The 21,061-nt window shown below is 42.1% G+C and overlaps 2 long non-coding RNA genes across 8 annotated transcripts in view; one reads left to right on the forward strand and one right to left on the reverse strand.

Annotated features, from left to right (window-relative positions):
• The window catches only part of LOC144318518 (uncharacterized), a 33,361-nt gene extending 32,880 nt beyond the window's left edge, over window positions 1–481 (forward strand). Inside the window, exon 2 of the long non-coding RNA XR_013384493.1 lies at window positions 87–481. This is a non-coding gene — a long non-coding RNA (uncharacterized LOC144318518). The remainder of the gene's footprint in view (window positions 1–86) is intronic.
• A 7,071-nt stretch (window positions 482–7,552) lies between these two features.
• LOC144318519 (uncharacterized) lies at window positions 7,553–19,181 on the reverse strand. Of its 7 annotated transcripts, none has more exons than XR_013384498.1 (7): window positions 18,294–19,049; window positions 16,779–18,096; window positions 15,489–15,587; window positions 12,234–12,362; window positions 11,368–11,540; window positions 9,899–10,306; window positions 7,553–7,945 (listed from the first exon to the last, which is right to left on the reverse strand). It is a non-coding gene; the product is annotated as an uncharacterized LOC144318519 (long non-coding RNA). The 7 variants fall into 7 exon arrangements; XR_013384499.1 differs by having other exon boundaries at window positions 11,327–11,540; XR_013384500.1 differs by having other exon boundaries at window positions 9,899–10,329; window positions 11,327–11,540.
• Between the last annotated feature and the right edge of the window lie 1,880 nt (window positions 19,182–21,061).

Below are 21,061 nucleotides of genomic sequence, written 5' to 3' on the forward strand. Positions count from 1 at the left end.
AAATGGAGATTTCTCACCGTTCAGTCACAGACCATGGTGTGTAAAATTGGAGGGTACCAGAGATCATCTATTCTTTTATTTTGCAGGTGAAGAAACTGAGCCACAGACAGGTTAAGAGTCTTGCTTCAAGTCACACACCAGTGTCAGAGTTTGGACTGCTTGTTGTGTAACCTCAAGCTGCCACTAAGATGGAAACTTTCCCACTCAGAGATGCTCCTGGAAGAGAAGGACAAAACATCATCAGAAAGGCACCTTTTGGAGCAGCTTGATTGAAAGGACAAGAGGGGGCTTTAGAAGTCTCCTGAGAGCACTGACATCTGGGATTTCTGAAACTGAATTAGTTGAACCTGAGAGCAACTCAAGAGGAAAGGTCACACAGGTTTGGGTGAGAAATTCATGATTTGCAAATGTCAGCTAAGATTTGGATAAGCATCTGGCTTTTGGTTATATATCTGAAAATGAATAAACACTGAAATCTGGACGATTCATACTCACTGGACCTAATCCACCCAGGATTTAACAGCCAGAAAAGAAATGCTGGTTATGGCATGGATTCCACAAACTTTTAAATCATTTACACACAAAAACAAAGAAGCACATATGTATATGTCTGTATACATATGTAAACATGTCTATACATAACCCACACACACAAATATGTGTATATTTCTACGCATTTCATGTATATATGCATGTAGGTTTGTGTGTGTGTGAGTGTGTGTGTGAGTGTGTGTGTGTGTTTAAATATTCCAAAACATTGGGCCAGTTGGCCATGCATCTAGTTTCTCTTGGAAAAGATTTGCTTCATATCTAATAGAAATATACAATCTGGTTAAATGTTGCTGGTAAAATGTCTAACACATGGGTGGATTGAGATTGTGAACAAGTAGAGAATACTAAAGCAGCCTGATGGAGATAGGCCCTTGGAAGGGAGGCCAGAAAACATTCCATTCCAAAGAGAGAGGATACGCATCTATTGTTTCTCCAGCTGGCTAAGCAACGGCAGGGATGTTTCCTACTAAACAGCCTCATTAACATAAGCATAACTACAGGGTAAGTTTTCAAGCTCATTCCAAGTGAATTCAAAGGGGTGGGGGAAGAAAGATGCCGTTAATATGCACAACTCATGCAGACAATGATATGAAGCTAATTCATTTCATCATATTATCACCATAGCATATTAACTTAAAAGAAATAATAAGACAACATGGAAATGTTTGCATATTAGAGAGAATTCTCGTTGTACCCTATTAGCACCATATCCTATTAGTATTGCATTAGGCTACCATGCTGCAATGCTAAAATGATGAAATCCCACTGTGAAAACTGATATTGAATTCTTGTAATGTTTCAGAATCATTTTTAGCACTGCATATAAATAATTCATGTGAGCAGATCTAATGAATTGATGGAAGAAAAAAACATCCCTTGGCATTGTGAGCGTATTTATGAATGTAAAGTCACGAGCAAGTCGCTTTCTCATGGAAGGTGGGCAGGGACTGAAGTGTGACATCTATTCCAGAGCTGGTTATTAATATAATGAGGAATTCTAGGTCAAGTCCCGTTGAAATATTCCTGAAAGCACATTTCCTTCTAGGAAAGGTGGCACAATATTGGCTGGCACTCTCCTGTCCTTTCTGAATCTAGATTGTAGATCAACTGAGGTAGAGACCCTCACTTAAAGACGCTAGCTGCACAGAATCCAAATTCAATAAGCTGAGAATCCAAGTAAACTAGTGTCTTTTTGCTCCCAGTGTCTTTGTTCAAGCCTTATCAAACTGTGTTATAATTATCTGAGTCCTCACTATCCCTCCCACTATACTGCACACTCCTTGAAGTTGGAGATCATAATTTATTCATATTTGTAATCCTAATTCCCAGCACAATGCCATGGCTCTAATGGGTACTCAAACACTGAATGAATGGATGGATGAATGAATGAATATATTTATTCAATTCCAAAGATTCCAATTAAAAAGTTGGAAAAAGGGGGGGGATGGGCCATTTACATTTAAATCTGATTGTTTTGCTAAATTGAATCTTTATTTGCAATGTTGAATTCAGTCAAAGCGCTTTCAGTGTAGAAAGGCATTCTAATGCAATGGAATTCTTCCTGAGTTAGACGCAATTGTTTAAGTTCCTGCTTCAGATTAATGGCTTTTTGGTTTCTCATACACATATTGCATATTGGTGTCAGTGTGCTTGCCGAGAAGTAATCCTAATGCAATTTCAACTCCCCAGGATGGAGATTTCCTGCAAAGAGAGCTGTCGTACAAAGCGTGTTCCCCTATGTAGAAATATCGCTGGCAGTTACAGTGAATTGCAGGGCAGAAGCCAATGACCTGGTTTTGGTTCTCTGTGTAACTGGCTTGTGGGCACTGTGATTCTTTGCTACTACTCTCTGGAGTTCACTACACTTAAGATCCAGATCCCTCATGGCCTATTTCCTGCATTCTGCTCAGAAGACAGATCACACAGAGCCCCTAGTTCCGTAATTACTTGTTTTAGAGACGAAGAAACTGGGAAAAAGTAACTAATAGATTTCCTGGAAGAAAAAAACTTTATTTCTTTTTCTCTTTTCCATGCCAAAGAGAATATTCTAATGTGAGATTGAAGGAGATCACTTCACTGTTCAACACCAGCCCTGCTGTGTCTATATGCATGCACTCACATGTGCGCACGCACACCCAGCTCTTCAGCTATGGTTGTGTGTTTGTTCAAGTCTCAGAGTCATTCACCCGGAAGAGTGTCTTTTTCATTAGCCCAAAAGGCCAAAGAGTAAGTTAGAAATGTAAGCCTCATAAACAATGGCTATGTTGAGAAAATAAAAGGTCATTTGTCCTCCAGCAGACAGCTTCCTGCAGCAGAGCTAGATGAGCAAGACACTAAGAGAGTCCCTTAGATGCTTTTCTGTGCTTTTCTTGCTTTTAACTTCCCAAGGGTTTTATGTGGTGGACTCTCATTAGTCAACACTGAGGAAAATAAAGGTTCCTTCGTGCAGGGTGACAGTATTGGAAACAGGACCCAGTGGGGCACCACTACCCCAATGCCTTTCAGGTGAGTTAACAAAGCCAATATTTTTCACACTCGTCCCCACCAACCCAGGGTTTGCACATGGGTTGACAGTTTGAAGTTGATCGTGTAGTAACATACATGTGGTATTGAGATGCATTGATAAGGCATAAGAAACAAAATGAAAACTCACTATCTTGTTTCACCGATGAAAAAAGCCATTTTATAACGAGGCATCTCAAGATGCAAATGGAAAGTGTGAAGTTGATTTTGAGAGAGTTTGAATTAAGGAAATGATCTGCAAGCTGAGGTGGTGTTCTTAGGCAACAGTGTTTCACTGGTGGATAGATTTGAGTTTCTGCTGTCCTGTAGTGGCTCCCAGATCACTGCAGGCCACCTACTGAAGTTGTTTCCAGGCCATGAAATACAAGTCAGAAAAACCTAATTGTGAGATTTAAAAGGCTCATATTTTTTCTTTTTTGCCTGAACAGATAATGGTGAAAGGCATTCTCTCCTATTGTTCATTTCTATGTATTTATTGAGCACCTGCTATTTGTACTATGTATTCATTATTTATTTCATCCCCATTTTTCAGATTAGAAAACAGACTCAGAGAGGTTTAGTAACTTATTCTGTGAGAGGAAAAGAATTGATATGAATCAAAGTTGATGTGATTCCAAAGCCCGTGCTCTTAACTCTTTCCTCAGAACTTAAGAACCAAGGCCTACACATGGCCCATAGGATCTGAAGACTAATACGGCCTAACACTAATGAAATAAATACCAATTTCCATCCAGATTCTGCAAATAACTAGCCTGAGCCTGCACTGTTTCCATAACTCAGTGAAGAACGATGAAATGGACAAAATGGGTCAGAGATCTCCCTACGTGTTAAGAAAGTCAGGTGGATCCCAAGTAAACCTATTTCCTTTCTTAGGAGGTAGCCTGTCATAGGGAAGAGCATGGATTTATTTACTGACTCAAAATTTGTTTTACATCTCAACTTTGGTAATTACTAAATGTATGAATCTGGACATGTGTCTTAGTTTCTCTAGATTCCTAATCTGTAAAACAGAGGAAATGCCTAATTCATAGAATTGTGGCAAATAAGGGGGATCATCGTAGCGGCTGACACAGAATGGTACCTACCTCGCAATTGTTACTTCTCTTTTCTTTCACTTGGCTGGAAGCTGACCTGGGTCCAAGCACAAAGATAGCTTTTCCCTACTCTGCAGCCCCCACATCTGTGCCTACAAACTCTCCAAACAGCTCTGGGTCTCAGATGCATTTTGCCAGTCCAGAATTTCATCACCACGGTCTTAGGATTCCTAGAGGAGCTGGGTTCAAAATGTAGACTTCTGCTGTCAAGTGGTATCATGTGCACAGCCAAAGGGTATTACCTAAGTAATGTTCGAGTGTAAGTAATTCTTTTTTTTTTTTTTTTTTTTTTTAGTAATTCTTATAATAAATATCTCCGCAGGAGCTATAAAACCCACTGATATATTTTTCAATGTACCTGTCCCATAAAATGCCCAATTTTCTTTTTTTCCTATTTCCCATTCCAGCTAATTTCAGTTATTCTGACTTAGCAACAAATCTCAGGGTGCCTGGGTGGCTGAGGTTAAGTGTATGCCTTCAGCTCAGGTCATGATCCCAGGGTCCTAGGATGGAACCTCGAGTCGCCTGTAGTCAGGTTCCCTGCTCCGTGGGGAGCCTGCTTCTCTCTCTGCCCCTTGGCCCTACTCATGCTCTCTCTGTCTCTCTCAAATAAACAAATAAAAAATCTTTTTTTTAAAAAAAGAAAAGAAACAAATCTCATACTGAGCAAAATCTATAAGTACGGGACCCTGATCACCTTCGCAAGATTTCTGAGCTGCCTTAGAGCTAGTTCTCTTCTGGATCAGTCAATAGCATATGCTCCAGGTCACTCCAGCCCTGCTTAGCACAGGGTTGATTCCAGAGCCTGGGAGAGTACAATGTGAGTATGAGCTAATGTGGAAATTCAAGTAGTGTCTTAGGAACCAACAGGGCCCTAAACCTCACCAGAAATTCAACATAGTCTCACTCTTGAAAGGACTACTAGAGGAGGCTCAGCACACCTTGCCTGCGCTGAGCAAGCCAGGTCTTACCAGACAGCTGGGTACTGAACGTATACTTCAGTGTGAGCACCGAACCTACTTCCATGTTGCTGAAATCCAAAAATTCGCTGAGGGACGTTCACAGAACCTGTAAGGCCTTGGATAGTGCAAGCCATTCTCCTGTATTTCTTGCTCACTGCAAGCCATCTAAAATTATACACTAACCCTTAAACTGAGACTATCTGGGAGTTATATATGACATAATTTTAAACTATCGTGGCAACCGCAAATTTTTAAAATGCCTTTTTAAAGGCTTATTAAATCTCTCTTCTTAATTAAGCATTTCCTCAAAGAAGATTCGTAGCTTCCATTGTTTCTCTGAGCTAATAAAATATTCAGGACATCTTTCTTGTAAAATCAGGACATAGCAGGGTGACCCCCCACACCATCACAATTTCTCAAGGTATTTCACCTTTCAATTAACCAAGACAGATCTATGTTCATCACAGCAAGAAATTCTGCTTTTAATTGGATGCATGAGTATTACAGTAGCTAAAACGTAGAGTTATTGCTCTAGATTGTTTACATTTCCAATAACAGTTTCAACTCAATGTCTTCATGAAAATGTCAAATTTATTTCTGACGTAACAAAACACATTCAGTGGCTAATTATGTATTCATTAATATCTCGTGTTGCCATCATGTCATTATTGGGTCTAATAATACCTAATTGCAATAATAAATACCTAATTTTGGGGATTTATTTATTTTCTAATTAGTCGTTTTTCACATTTCTATTCTGTAATTATTCATGAGTAATTATTGTGAGTCACAAAATAGAATTATCGTTAAGCCTGTATAAACTGCAGCCAGCTTCTTATTGAAAAAAGGAATTAAACTTTTCCCGCTTTATGTTCTAATTAACTTTTTTCTCTATTTTGTGGAATTGCTCGGAACGATGTTGAGGGGAAATGTAAAGTAGAGGCTGATAACTCGAGACATTTTCATAATTATAAACTTGCTGAAGGGAAGTTTAAAGAATCATATAATTGGGGTTTTATTCCCACACCCCCACTTGGAACCAAATAAGCTCTTGTCAAAAGACTTGATTTGTCAGGTAGGAGCCTGGGGCTTGGTCACCTAAAGCTTCCTTCTCCAATCTTTGAGGTACTGGGCAAACAGCCACAGCCGGAAAGCCAGTCCAGGCCTGGCTTCAGTCTTCTCCTCCTCCATCATCTCCTCACTGGCCATAAACACATTACATCCCACCTACACAGAATGTTAGCTGTTTTCCATAGGAAACACGTCCTACCTGCATGCACATTGTTCTTTCTTCTTGGAACAACAGCCTTTCTCTTTTCAATCTCGAGGACTCACACTCATCAATTCAAGTAACAATTCCTTCATGAAGATTTCCTGATGCCCTTAGAGAAATTACATTATAAACTGACCTTTCCCGTTACCACTCACCCCTGGATTTTAAATATGGCATTTCTTGACTACCTCGCCCACTAAATTTGGTCTCCTCGCAGAGGCCACACGTGTGTTCCTTTTCAACCTTGCTCTTCAAAGTGCAAGGGGCTCAGCACTGCCCACAGGCTTCACCAGTGAGGATGGGAGCTGATGGGGATTACTTGCCTAGAGGGTCCCCAGTGGGACTGAGCTCCAGGTGCCCACCGGAGAACCAGTTCAATAATGTGCCTTAGTAATAAATAAATAAATAAATAAATAAATAAATAAATAAATAAATAAAAATTAAAATTAAAATTAAAATTAAAATTAAAATAAAAAATGTGCCTTAGTTCCCTCTCATTCCCCGTTTTGTTCTCCCAATCCCCAATTCCTTTCCCTTGGTGCATCAGTTTTTTATTGCTGCTGGAACCAATTACCGCAATTAGCGGCTTAAAATGATACAGTTTTACTCTCTTACCAACCTGGAGGTCAGAAGTCCCAAGTCGGCTTCACTGGCCTAGAGCTAGTCAGCAGGCTGGTTTCTGCAGGAGACACTAGGGGAGAGTTTACTTCCTTGCTCTTTCTAGCTTCTGGGGGATGCCTGCATTCTGTGCCTCCTTACCCTTCCTTGTGTCCCTCCAACTTCTGGTTTCCTTGATCACGTCTCCTACTTCCTCCTTACACCTTCTTGCCTCCCTCTTTAAAAAAGACCCTTTTGATTTACATTTAAAGCCCACCCAGATAACCTAGGATCATCTCCCCATCTAACGATCCTTAATTTAATCATATCTGCAAAGTCCTCTTTGCTACATAAGGTAACAGGTCCTGGGGGCTGGGAGGCAGATATCTGGCTTGGGGGGAGAGGGTTGGGGCGTGTGCATGGCAATGATCCAGCTTACCACCTCTGAGATCACTTCCAAAACTGATCTACCACAAGTATGCTCATATTTCAAGCTCTGCATTTGGGGGATATTTAGGCGAAGACAGAATCCAAAGGGAATTAGAAGAATATCAAGATGGGAATAGTTATTATTATTAAAAGCTGCAGATCGGCGAGATATGGTTTAGAAAGATAATACCAGGTTTGCAACGAAGAAGCCCTTGGTAGACTTGATGAGGACAGTTTCAGGGGGTAATTGCTAAATGCATTGGATTTAGAATGAATTCTCAGAGTTGCCCAAAGATATAAATGTAAAGAGGGCTCGACATCAGCTTGTTCATGAGAAATGACGAGTATCGCGCAGCCCGGGTGGCTCAGCGGTTCAGCGCCTGCCTTTGGCCCAGGGCGTGATCCTGGAGACTCGGGATGGAGTCCCACGTCGGGCTTCCTGCATGGAGCCTGCTTCTCCCTCTGCCTGTGTCTCTGCCCCCTCTCTCTCTCTCTCACGAATGAATAAATAAAATCTTTAAAAAAAAAAAAAAAAGAAAAAGAAATCATGAGTATCTATAACTATAAAACCAGCTCAATGTTTTTACAAGAGACAGTAGTAATAAAGCTTAAACTTCGTTTTTCAGGGAGGGGTTTGCTGGCCTAGTTGATCTCCTTGCTGACTACGGGGGGCTTTCACAACTCTCAAGGTTTCCTCTGTCCTCATATGCATCACCCTGTGTGAGAACCTTGTTGGTACCTGGCTTTCCCAGCCACTGAAGCCCTGTGATGGTAGGTGCCAGGTCATCCTCAGCCCCTCACCTGATTCCTGCCGCAACATACATGATCGAGAAGTAATTATTAAATAAAAGAGGAAGCCAGCAAAATCTGTAGCTGTGCCTGAATGAAATCACCGTGTATGTACCGTGAGGCGGAGCGGAAAGGGGGCTGGGAGGCCTGCTTAGGGGCAGCACCTGGGGATGCCGCTAAAGCGAGGGTCGGGCTGTGCGAGGTGGGTCCCGGAGCCTGCACTGCGATCCAGCTCCCCAGGGCGTCGGTCCCGCTGCTTCTCAGACACCTGTCTGAAGATCCTAGTCCGGTGGTTCTAGAGCTTACCTGCTGCGACTGAAGGAAGCATCTTGGCAGCTTTACAAATGGATCCTAATGCCAGACCCCTGCGCACAGATTCTGATTTAACTGATGGAGAGTGGAGCTCCAGGGTTCGTTTTTTGTTCTTTTTTTTTTTTTTTTTTTTTTTTTAAAGATCCGCAGACAATTCTAACGGGTGCCAGGGCTGGGGACCACTGGGCTAGTCCGACTTCTCCCCCGCCCCCGAAGGAACCCAAGCGCCGAGAGGTCCGCTAAGGGCCCCGGTGGACCAGCAGGGCCCGGGGGAGCTGGGACTGCAATTCTGCAGGGTTTTCTCTGCTGCGCAAGGAATTCAGGACGCTGCGGGGGCGCCCTGGCTGCGCTCCATAGGGGAGGGGGAAGAGGGGAAAGAGGGGCCTGAGAACCGGGACCCCGCCATCCCTCCGCCCCGGGCCGACCCCGGGTCACCCCCCCACCCCCCCACCCCCGTCAGACCCGGCCCGCGACGTGCATCCGCGGCGGGGGGTGTGGGGAGGGAGGGTGGGCATCTCCAAGAACCTATCCCGGCTGACCTACTTCAGTTAAAACAACTCCTTGGGGAGCCCCAGGGGGCTCAGCGGTTGAGCACCTGCCTTAGGCCCAGGGCGTTGATCCTGGGGTCCCAGGATCGAGTCCTGCGTCGGGCTCCCTGAGTGGGGCCTGCTTCTCCCTCTGCCTGTGTCTCTGCCTCTCTCTCTCTCTCTCTCCCATGAATAAATAAATACAATCTTAAAGGGGGGGGTAAACCCCAGGTCCTTCCCCCCGGGTGCCGTGAGATTGCAGGTCTCAGGGCGTTGGCCTTGAGCAGGTGCTGGGCACCGGGCAGGTGTTCTTAGCGGAGAAAATAGAAATAAAGGGGGGGGGGTGCTGGGCGGCGCTGTCTGCGGGGTGCTCCCCGGGAGACACAGACCCTCTGCGGACCCCCCCTCGTCCCCCGTCCTATCCCCCCAGCCCCCCCCCCCCCCACACACACACACAGCGCATCCCGCCGCCAGGCCGAGACTGGCCTCCTCCCGCCCATCGCTTCCCAATTCCAGTATGAATTTACTCTTTCGGAAATCCGGGCTGCTCCCTGGAAGGAGCGGAGGGATCCGAACGACAAACGGCGTGTCGCGATCCAGGTGTGCGGACCTGGGCACAGGCCTCGGAGCCGAGGCTGGCGGTGAGCAGGTGCCTGGGCCGCCCCGGGGGAGGGGGGAGGGGGGAGGGGGATCCCAGGGTCCCGGCTGTGGCAGGGACGAGGGGAGGCGGCTCTGACGAGGGGCCTGGGGGACGCGAGAGAATAAATCTGGACAAGGACAATGGCCAGCTCTCTGTGACAAGGGCGGGAAGGTTCCTGAAACTCCTTGAAAATTCTTAACCTGAGGAAGATCCAGGTCCTTCAGGTCAGCAACTTCTCGGCATGGTGGCTGTCACCTTGAGGGTGCACGTGGTGCTGAACCCTCTATTTTTCTCACTTAACAGCAGGTGTCACGGCCGTGTTGCTTTCTGCCAGAGGTTCCCTTTAGAAGCTCTTCTATTCCAAAATTTTAATGTACCTGCGAATCGCCTAAGGATTTTTTTTTTTTTTTTTTTTGTAATGCAGATTCTGATTCTCTGGGTCTGGAGTGAGGCCTGGAGATCCTGTATTTCTAACAGGTTCTTTGGGTGATGCTAATGCTGCACTCAAAGCAGCAAGGTGATACTTTGCTTCAGGCCTTCCAGCCTTCCCCGGTGAGGCTACCCGTGCAGGGCCCGGTGCCTGCGTGGAGCTGAAGTGCCAGAGATGCCTCGGGAGCACAGCAAGAGACACCTAAAGTTACAGGGCAGAAAAGGACAGGAGCATCTAGTCTTGTCCACACAGCTCTCCCTTCCCACACTCCGGAGCATATACTGACCACAAGGATCTTAACCATCCCCTAAGTGGGACTAAACTTTGGGCTTCCTATGGACTCTAAGCCCCTGACCTCTCTTTTGCTAGAACCGTCACTTAAAAAAAACTTTTCATTGTAAATGCTTTCTCTGCCCTTTGGGATGTGAATCTTTTTAAAAGCCTCTTTCCAATTTGGCAACCCAAGAATATTTTTCTCAGGGAACTGGGAGCCATCTCTTTGGAACGTGAACATCCAGGGAAATAGCACCCCTATTTCCCACTTTCTAGGGGAGGAAAAGGTGAGCAACATAGTACAGGCATGACTTCCTCCAAGTTGCAAAAGTACCTCCTGTCATGAAGATCCAAGGAAGCTTACTTTTCCTTTGGATAAGGCCAATCAGCAAATGCAAGTGGCCCAGGATCATCCCTACCCCAACTCTTAAAATCTGTCCTATGCTTTGTTTCAGCAGAATTCGGTACAGACTGCATTCTGGTCTCTCTCCCCTACTGCTACAGCCCTGAATAAAGTCTTCCTTCTTTGCCTGGTTAACTTGGTCCGGTGCAATGTTTGCTTTGATGAAAACACACACACAGAGTTTGTATGTATGTATGTATGTCCTTATGCACATATATATTTTCTGGGGAAACTGAACCTCAGAGAGGGTAAAAAACTTGTCCACTGGTCCCAGTTGGTAGGGTTTTCGATGACAAATCTTCCATATGTGTGATGTTTTCTCCTTGTTTTTCTTCTTCCCAAGACCTGAACGTCAAAAGTCCTGACACCTAACTATATCCACTATTCAGTGATAACTTAGAGAAAGATAGTGGAACTCTTATTATACTTCAAAGAGTTTATATTAAAATCCAAAGTATGCATACTATATAAGGTCACATATTCAAATTAAGAGACAATGAAATTACAAACAAGTCCTCTAACCTTTCACCAACAATTACTTTGTGCATTTGGTGAGTGTTCACCTTTTTCTGCGTTCCCAGTATCTTTGCCTCTTAAAAGAGTCCTTTAGTTTGTCTAAAGGGAAGTCAGGAAAGGATTCTTGGAAGAGTATTTAAGGAAAGTGAACACTGTGGAGCTAGCCCAGTCGTGTGAGGGCACAAGCAGGAGTTCATCATTGGGATGTTCTAACATTTCTCTAGAAATGAAAAGTGAAAGAAAAAACATAAGTTTGACTTTAAAAAGGAATGTTTGTGAATAAATATCGACACTCTGATTATATATCTTATATCTGAAAGTAGCATTTAGAGACGATTTAAGTGAAAAGGATCAAAATAACCACAACACCTGTCCATTTGGGGAAGGCAGGCATATTAGTGGAGGGAAATGTGTCTCTATATGTAACAACCCACCTGGGAAGGTGCATGACGACCTGTGCCTCGCATAAGGGACAGATGACCATTGCCCATATTAAGATAGCTGTTTAAGGCCCTTCAAAACCAGCGATTGAAATGTCAACATACTTTCAAAAAAAAAGATTTTTAATGATGCAAATTCCAAATTGCCCCCTGACTTGCTCTAAGCAGAATAAACAAAGTAATAAACCCATTAGAAGGTACTTGTGAGACATTTAGGTTTTAAGAGCCTTGCTCCTTGCTCTGATGACTATGAAAATAGAGCTAGTTCCCACTTGGGAAAGGCTTTTGTTATTCTGTTTAGTTTAAATCACAGCTAACAATCCTGTCATGCAAAAGAATTGCAATTATTGCAATTATTCCCTGCCTTCCAGTAGGACCCAAGCTTTTCCAAATAAACATGTTTTAAGTGTTTATCTGCAAGTGGGCAGAGAACTATTTATGAAAGACAACAGGTGTCCCTTCAACATACATACTTGTGTGTACCTTCGCTCTTTGTTCTGCTCTCCTCATTTCAACTATCAGACCCTCAGAGAGCCAAAGGACCACTTCTCTTAAACTCCAGATCAAAATGGCTGATGTTCCCAGTGAATTTTGGTCATTCTCTCGAGAGCAAAAAAAACAAAAAAACAAACAAACACAGAGGTTTGAGTTTCTCCCATCCTATTCAGTTGGGAAGTCAAGCAGCTGCCCTTCTCTTGCAGCCAACAATGTATCTAAACATTTAGATTCCTTAAGCCTTTTTCTTAAGGAATTTAAGGCTTTTAAGGCTTAAGGAATCATTTTCTTTTTTCTGAACTGAGTCAGACCTTTTATCTACAACAATTGTTTTATCAGTAAATGATTCAACCATGCACGGAAAAGAAAAGTTTGAATGAATACATCGATACTATCAAATGCTTTGGAAAACTGAAAGTGTATTGACAGAATTGGAGTGGCCTCAGCTTCCTCGCTTGTCCCCGCAGGAGACGAACTCCTGCTAAGGTAAGGAAACTTAGGGGACCCACACAAAGGACTGCTTTTTTGCTGCCTCTATTCTTGCTAGGACCTGCACCTCCACCTGCCACAAGTCTTCCAGTAGTGATAATGTACATTCTCTTTGTGAAGGTCAAGGAGTTAATGATTCCTCTGGAGTCTTCCAGCACAAGCGATGACATCGAAGGAGTGACTGGTGGGGTCATCTTGTTAAGTTCTCTAAGACAACTGACTCTAGATGCCTTGACCCGAACAGTCTTGACTCAAGGGCTTAGGTGAACATATGGAGGACACCTGAGTACCGTCCTTGTTTGACAAGTTTCTGGATGCCTGAGAGGACACGTACACCAGACCATCATCCTCAATAAAAAGCCCAGACTCATTCTTCATTCTTTTTTTTTTTTTTTTCAGACTCATTCTTCATTCTTTTTTTTTTTTTCCTGAGTCTCCTGGACGCTCTGTCAGTATATGCACTCACTCTCTATAACTTCAGTAAACTGTGGTCTCATTTTCTCTTGGCTCATATTTAATTTCTATCCCACACAAAAGCCAAGGACCCTCTTGGCTGGTCCTTCGGGACCCTCTCTGGGTCCTTGGACCCAGCCAGCTTACACGACTACTTCACTGAATCACTATGGGAATAGAAGGAGAGGTAGGATCTGGAGCTCTCAGCATGTTGTCTAGCACACGGTTAAGTGCTCCATCAATGGAAGTTGTAAATGCAAAGCAGAATTTACACCACACCAGTTAGGACTAGTGCCAAATTGTGGCCTTGCCTCAACACACTTAAAAAGTGTGAACTGTGTTGTCCTTTGGCTTTCTGGTTTTACAACCCTCTTTGAATTGGCTCTAGTACAACACTGAGATTCCAGGGTGAAAAGCTTCTAGAAACTACACACCCTTGAGGGCAAAAAGAGTCAGTTATAATAATCATCCTTGTCAGCACAGCAGGATCCCTGTCTCACACATCTGCCTGAGTGCAATGCTCAGGACAGCATTAGACAAGTATCATTTTGTCAATTAACCTTTCTCCATTCTTAGTTTATTAGGGCCTAAGCAAATGCTTTTACTAAACTGAGAGGGGCTTTTATTTTTTTGACATGGTACTTGCAGTTTTAAACACAGCCTACCTGCACTTTCCCCTTACAACAGACTCGGTTGCACCTCTCTGGCAAATTGGATAACCCTGTGTCATGCTGCATAAGGAAATCATTTTAATTTATGGAAGGCCTTGGTTTATTTAACATAAAGAGCAGTAGATGTCATGGTGTTTAACTCTGCTTTTCATATCCAGCCGGTAGGAGAAAGCAGAGGATGTAGGTGTTGCCAGTGATCAGTGACTGCCTCCTCCTGCACCTGTAACCCCCTTGGCCCCCCCTCCCCAGTGGGGGCCAGGGACAGATGCTGTGATGTACATGCCTACAGTGCTACCTGACATAAAATTTAAAATTAATCGTAATCTCCTACCTGTTTCTTCGATCTTACGTGAACCCCACCAAGCGCAATCTTTATAAGTATATAATAACAGGTATTTAACTAGTCCCTTATACTGTGCCAGGTTGTGCTAAGTGCTTCTCAATTACCATTGCATTTTAATTTCCCAACAATCTTGTGAGGTAGGTATTATTACTTCCATTTTACAAAGGAAGAAATTCTTAAAAGCACGATAAGTAGCTAGTTATCAGGCCAAGGTTGGAGTCAGGTTGCCCTAATCATCATACACCACATAACTCCAATTCATGGAAGTAGCTTGGATCATAACTCCCAACCTATAAAAATACAAGTAAGAAGAAGTGTGATCCTTCCACTAAATAACCCGAATTTTAATTAAATGTGATACCAACTAAGAGCTGATGCCACAGCTAATAAAAATAGTCAAGGATAAGTCTGGTTGTACCATACTCTTTGGGAGTGAACAACAGGCAGCATTGAGCATGACACTAAAACATGCGAAATTTCTTACAGCACGTGTATACTCAGATAAAGAAGTTGAAATTATATACCTATGTTTAATCTAAGAGGAAAAAAAAGTTTGAATTAGAGCAAGCCAATAGATGCCAATTCAGTCTTCTAGTTATGAAAGATGACATCACTAGTAATTCCTCTCCAGCCTGGCACAACAAGGCCCCATTTCTCCTGCCTCTCCTTTCTCTCTACTTGGGATTCCCTCACCCCGTTAGAGGGTGCCTCTGTTTCCTTCCTTCTGCATGGCTTGGTACTCAGATTATCTATCTGTTGCTGTGGCCACACTGCAATCCTCTTTGTGTCTTCTGCTTCCTGCCCCTCCCCCCCACATTATCACGGTAGCTTTCCCCCCCTTCCCCCCTGTTACATCCCGGGCATTCCTCCCCTCCTGATGGCGTGTAGTTACTCCATTTCTTTCTTTCTTTCTTTCTTTCTTTCTTTCTTTCTTTCTTTCTTTCTTTCTTTCTTTCTTTCTTTCTCTTTCTTTCTTTCTTTCTTTCTTTCTTTTCTTTCTTCTTTCTTTCTTTCTTTCTTTCTTTTTTCTCCATTTTTTTCATTCTCTCTGTGTAGGTCACTGTGGAATGAGAGCCTCAATTTGAAAATACAAACTTTGATAAAGTCTGGGAATAAAGCACACACTGGCATTAAAAAAAGCCTTTCCTCTTTCTTCATTAGAAATAAGTTTATCACTGAGAATTTGAGAAAATTAAGATTAAGTGTGCTGTTGCAGAAACACACACACATTCTCACACACACACACACACACACATATACGTACACAAAATACATACACAAATGACGGTCTGCAGGCTTCTTGCTCTTTTCATGGCTTCTGAAGCAACAGTTAAATGAATCTCCCCACTCTAGCTGTGTTGATTTCACCAGTGATTCTGGTAAGACAAACAAGAAGACTAAAGGGAAGGCATTTAATTCTAAGGTCTGTAAGGAAAAAAAAACACACATGAAAACATTAATGTTTGCCAAGTAGACACAGTCAGAAGGAACAGGGGAACATGGAATTCATTTCCAAGATTGGAAGAAGTATAAACCCTGGAATAGAGTTAAAGGAGTTCTTTTCATCTGAGCTTTGGGTGTTACTGCAAGGCATTCTAATCATCAAGTTATCATTATTAGTATTATTATTGTTATTACCGATAATAAACATGTGTTGGCTGCCAACAGGATGCCAGGCTCTGCCTCAGAGAGAATTAGACTCTGTCCCTGCAGTGCAGGCTTACAACAGATTATAATTGCAATAGAAAATCATATGAATAGAAATTCAATATTTTATTAGAAAAATAGCATTGTTTCTCTCCTCTCTTTGGGTTTCCTACCACCACAAAAAACACGGACTCTAAGCATGGTGGTTCTGGTCATAAAGCCAATAAATCTCCTGCTAAGAATTCACCCTCTGCAATTTCCCAACGTCAAACACTTTGCTCCTGCTTTTATATGATCCAGTGGAATCATCCTATATTCATGGAGTTGCAGCCCTTTGGATCAAATGAATTCTCTGATTTATGCTGAGTTAAGATGACAACAATCATCTCAAGCAAGGGTTTTCAAAATGCAGGTTACAGCTCATTAGTGGGTCTTGGAATCCATTTAGAGGCTCACACCATGATTCTAATAAAAATAATAGAATCTAAAAGAATAGAAAAGAACTCAAATGTAACATATTTAGTAAGAGTATTTTTTTCCGAAACTTTTGTTATACTTTTATGTGTGTATTTGTGTGGGGTTTTAATGGGTTGTAAAATTAAAAGTATTTATTGCCACCGTTTGCAATCAAAAAAGTTGAAAAGGCACAAAAAAGTATGAAGAATACTTTTCACTTAATTTGAAGTTCAGGTTACCACCCAAACTGCAAACATGTCAGACGGTGAACACAATTTTCAAGAGAATGCAAATATTCAAGTATTCATTGTACCTCAAAATCAACTAATATTTATTATGGTTACAATGACCTCACATCTCAAAATTAATGCTAAACTCAAATATTCTTTTCCATTAACACCATAAATATATCCAGACTTGTTAGACCTCCAAGTCCTGACTATTGGTTTATAAAATATACTCACCATCTGATGTCATTTATACAGCTGTTCATTTTATGCTGTATTTTTTCTGGATGCCATAGGCTCGCCTCTCCCATACCACTTGTTGATGACCTCCACTGGAATGACCAATCCCTCCTAATGTACACCTTGCTAAACCTACAGTAGAACTTATGTTTCTCTACACCTTCCCCCCATAAAATTTTGAGAAAGCTTTCCAATCTCATTTCTAGAATTTAGCCGTATAATTAACATATTACAAGAAAAGTTCCCATCTGCCTCCAGCACATAAGTGACACCATTTATCACATCTTCTTGGTAAGATTTCCTTTGCTTTTATTCTAGCTAGAATTCCTATGCCTTTCCTGTACTGATATTATTACATCTTTTTATGTTTGTATAAGTTAAAGAATAAGTTATATGCTTTTACACACTCTCCTCTCATTTTATATTTAATCCGAGTAAAAATATTTGAACTGAAGATGGAGGGAAGGAAGCATGACTGAATTATCAAGATAATCTTCTGGAAAAGATGCTGTAGGAGACTGAAGAAGCCAGAGTAGCAAAATACGTAGCAAGTACCATTAATATGAAGAGGCTTGCCTGGTGATGTTTCAAACAAAGACAAACACTGCTTTGGGAGAGGTTTTACAGATCCACAATTCCAAGGATGCTTCTAATTGTTCTACTCATACTAACTAGACACTTTCTACTGCTCATGGAAAATGCCCTGACATTTTTATATTCCAAGTTCGCATACATCTCTTGATGCCAATGTCAGCCATAAATACAAAATATAGAATTATATTCTTGCTTAGAAGAAAGATACTTGTTGATGAATTTATTTGTTTATAATTTTTACTATCACAAACATCTGAAAGGATCTAAGGGTGGACATAGGGTGCTTTAAAATGCCATGCAAGGTAAGGTATTGAAGGATAAAACAGAACAAAGCTCTTCTCATAGAAGGAGGGAGAAGAGATGCTTTTAGTCACTCAAGCTGAGCAAATTATAACACTTGAATAATAAATCTGGACCTAAATTTTGTGACAGCGGTGGTAAAAAAGAAAACCTAAAAATTATCTGAATGGATACAATCTTTCTTGGAATTGAACCCAAACAGAAATATTCCATATTGTCCTTGCTTAAGAAGCATTGGATGTGGCCTGGGTATCACCTGCATCTAGCCACCAGGGCCACTGTAGGCCCTGCTTCCATTACTGTATTGCCCCAGACCAATCCTTTCACCTTTAAATTCTCTCTATGGGATGGGGCAGTGGACAGGAGAGCTTCAAACTAGAGAGTGGCTGGGGTCCTTTAAAAAATTAGAATCCAGGGATCCCTGGGTGGCGCAGCGGTTTGGCGCCTGCCTTTGGCCCAGGGCGCGATCCTGGAGACCCAGGATCGAATCCCACATCAGGCTCCCAGTGCATGGAGCCTGCTTCTCCCTCTGCCTGTGTCTCTGCCTCTCTCTCTCTCTCTCTGTGACTATCATAAATAAATAAAAATTAAAAAAAAAAAATTAGAATCCAGGGGCACCAGGGTGGCTCAGTGGTTGAGCATCTGCCTTCAGCTCGCTCAGGTCTGATCCTGGAGGCCTGGGATAAGAGTCCCATGATGGGCTCCCTGCAGAAAACTTCTCCCTCTGCCTCTGTCTCTGCCTCTCTCTGTGTCTCTCATGAATAAATAAATAAAATCTTTTAAAAAAGAATAAAAATCCAGATTCTATGACACGGAGAGTTTGAAGAAGTAGGGATCTTTTAAGCCAAGAGCTATATTAACCACTGAACAATATGGAAGTTGAAAACCAGCATTTTTGAAAAATTTTCCAATTGCTATTTTTCCATATGGAAATAGCAGAGTTATCATCCATCCTTTTATGCATGATTCCAAAATCTATTGTTTAATTTCAAAACAAATTTCATTCCCAGCACCGAATCGGTCATAAGAGTCACAGATTCTATTTGCTCTCTTGAGTTTACCCACCTGTTTCTCTCCCCACTGCAACTATGCGCTGCAGAGTCCCTGCCTTTTGTCTCCCTGCCTCTGGCTTTCACCCTCTGTCTGTCACACTGCCACCACAGGGACTTTTAAAAGGTGAATATGGTTCATAGTACCCTTCAGTGACTACTCAACACCTGCAGGATAGGGTCCAAACTCCTCAAGTCCCCATCCAGTGAGCCCCTGACTTTGATCCTGTCCATCTGTCCAGGTTTACTTCTCTGCACAGTCCCTTTGAGTTCTAACGCTCCATCCAGCCATTCAAAACTACCCACAGATCCCCTGAGAACCCATGTCTTCATACCTTCACACATCCTGTTTTCCCCCTTACGTATATTTCTTTTCCCAACTTACTTCCCCAGTTAACTTGGCAAAAGCTTCCATACCTTTTAAGGTCCTGGTAAATTATTGCCCCTATTATGAAATCATAACTGGCATTCTTCTCTAGAATTTTAACGGCTCTTTTCCTCCACAAGTTCTATCATAGCGCTCATGACATTTTATTGCTTATATGTCTGTTTTTTCCCTCCTTGAACTTTACCAGCAGGAGGCATGAAACGTTTGCTATTTTTATTCCTGGCATTCAAAGCATGTTTATGGAATGTTGGAATGTCGGGTCCTTTCCCTAATTTCTAACTCCTAAAAAGCTGAACAATGTCCTTCTTTGTCTTTTTTCTGCTATTCATCATTTCAGTCTATCCCCATATTGACTCCTCTCATAATTACATCTTTTGTTCTCCTTCCCCTACTCAGTGGCGTGTTAGCCAGGACAGCCTGTGAATTTAATAGCTTACTTACTTCCTTCACCTTCTTTACACTTATTTCTTTAACTGACTCATCCATATTCTGTCCTACTTCATATATTTCTCCTCGCCAGATTCCTCTTAGCGATTTTTTTGTGTGTCTATTAAATCTTTTGCTCATTTCTGGCACTCCATAAATACTAAATGTGCTTGTTGAAAAGCAGTAGTGTTTGCTGAATTGATTTTTGCTGTCAGGTGAAATCTAGAAGTATCTTCTTAAAAAACAAAACAGAGGCAGGATAGCATAGTAGATAACAGAGTCAGCAGAGCAGAGCAGAGTGGTTCATGGTCTTGGCTTCACAGTCAGATGGTCCTGGGTTGGAGCACTGCCTCCAGTCCCAACCCACTGGATGACCTTGGGCATGTGGCTCAGCGTCTGAATTGGGTTGCTCATTCGTGAAAGGGAATAATCACACCTACATACTTGCATTATTGTGAGGACTAAATAAGGTAACTCAGCAGTATATGTACCCAATAGCAAAAAATGAACAAATGATAATTGTTACAATTGTTACAGTTTACTTGTTATTATTATCAATGGTTATTATTATTATTATTATTACTATTGATTCCACACATTTCTGGTGCAACACTGAAGAAAATCTAGGGACTATTTCTATTTTGGGTTTGGAGTGTGACTCAAAGTGTGTTTGTCAAACTGGCTTTTATTTTTAATGAATATTAGGTTCACTGAAGATCTTTGCTGTCCACTGGTTTTCTAACCACGGCTCATCCTAATAGAAAATTATTCCACAGTGATCCCATCTGGAGTGGATGTTGAGACCGACCCAGCATCAGCAACTCCTGTGTGATCGTTAGTCTAGAAAGCTACACTCTGAAGACACTGTGACAAAGTGGAAAGCCCCAGCAGCTTTTCTGATTGGCTTTTCCAGGGTCGTTCCATTATTGCTGGAGTTGTTGTTTTTTATTATTATTCTCCTTTTCTTTTTTTAACAAAGAGCTGAGAACCACTAAAAGAACAAGAAAAAGACCCAGTAGCTTCAATAATGTGATTAAGTGTCACTGGGCAGCAGGAATTTGCACAAACTCACTGCTGACCCAGGTAACAGCTCATGACTTCATCTTGGACAAAGGAAATCACTCTGTTTGATGAACACTTTGGGATGATTTTCAGCTTCTGATATTCTCTTCCTCTTAGACAGCTACTGTAACAAAAGCCTGTAGGGAGAGCTAAAGCTTCGCCTATTTACAATACCCACATGCTGACTCTCTATTTAATTTTAAAAAACAAACCCAGAGCTCCGAATCATTCTCATGTTTAGTATTTTGTCTTAAAATAGCTCTTTATTTTATTTTGCTTTTTAAAAACTAAAGCGTAGCTTTATAGGATGGGCAGCAGGAAAAATGGAGAGGGAGAGAGAGAGAGAGAGAAAGAAAAAAATAGTGATATCGGGAATGGATTTAACAGAAGCTCATTTCTTCCCCTTTGGAGGCAAAGAAGGTGGCAACAGCTATGGCATTATTTCTTGCATGCCAGTTAGA

The sequence above is a fragment of the Canis aureus genome, chromosome 8 (genome assembly GCF_053574225.1).
Source record: "Canis aureus isolate CA01 chromosome 8, VMU_Caureus_v.1.0, whole genome shotgun sequence".
Lineage (NCBI taxonomy): Eukaryota > Metazoa > Chordata > Mammalia > Carnivora > Canidae > Canis > Canis aureus.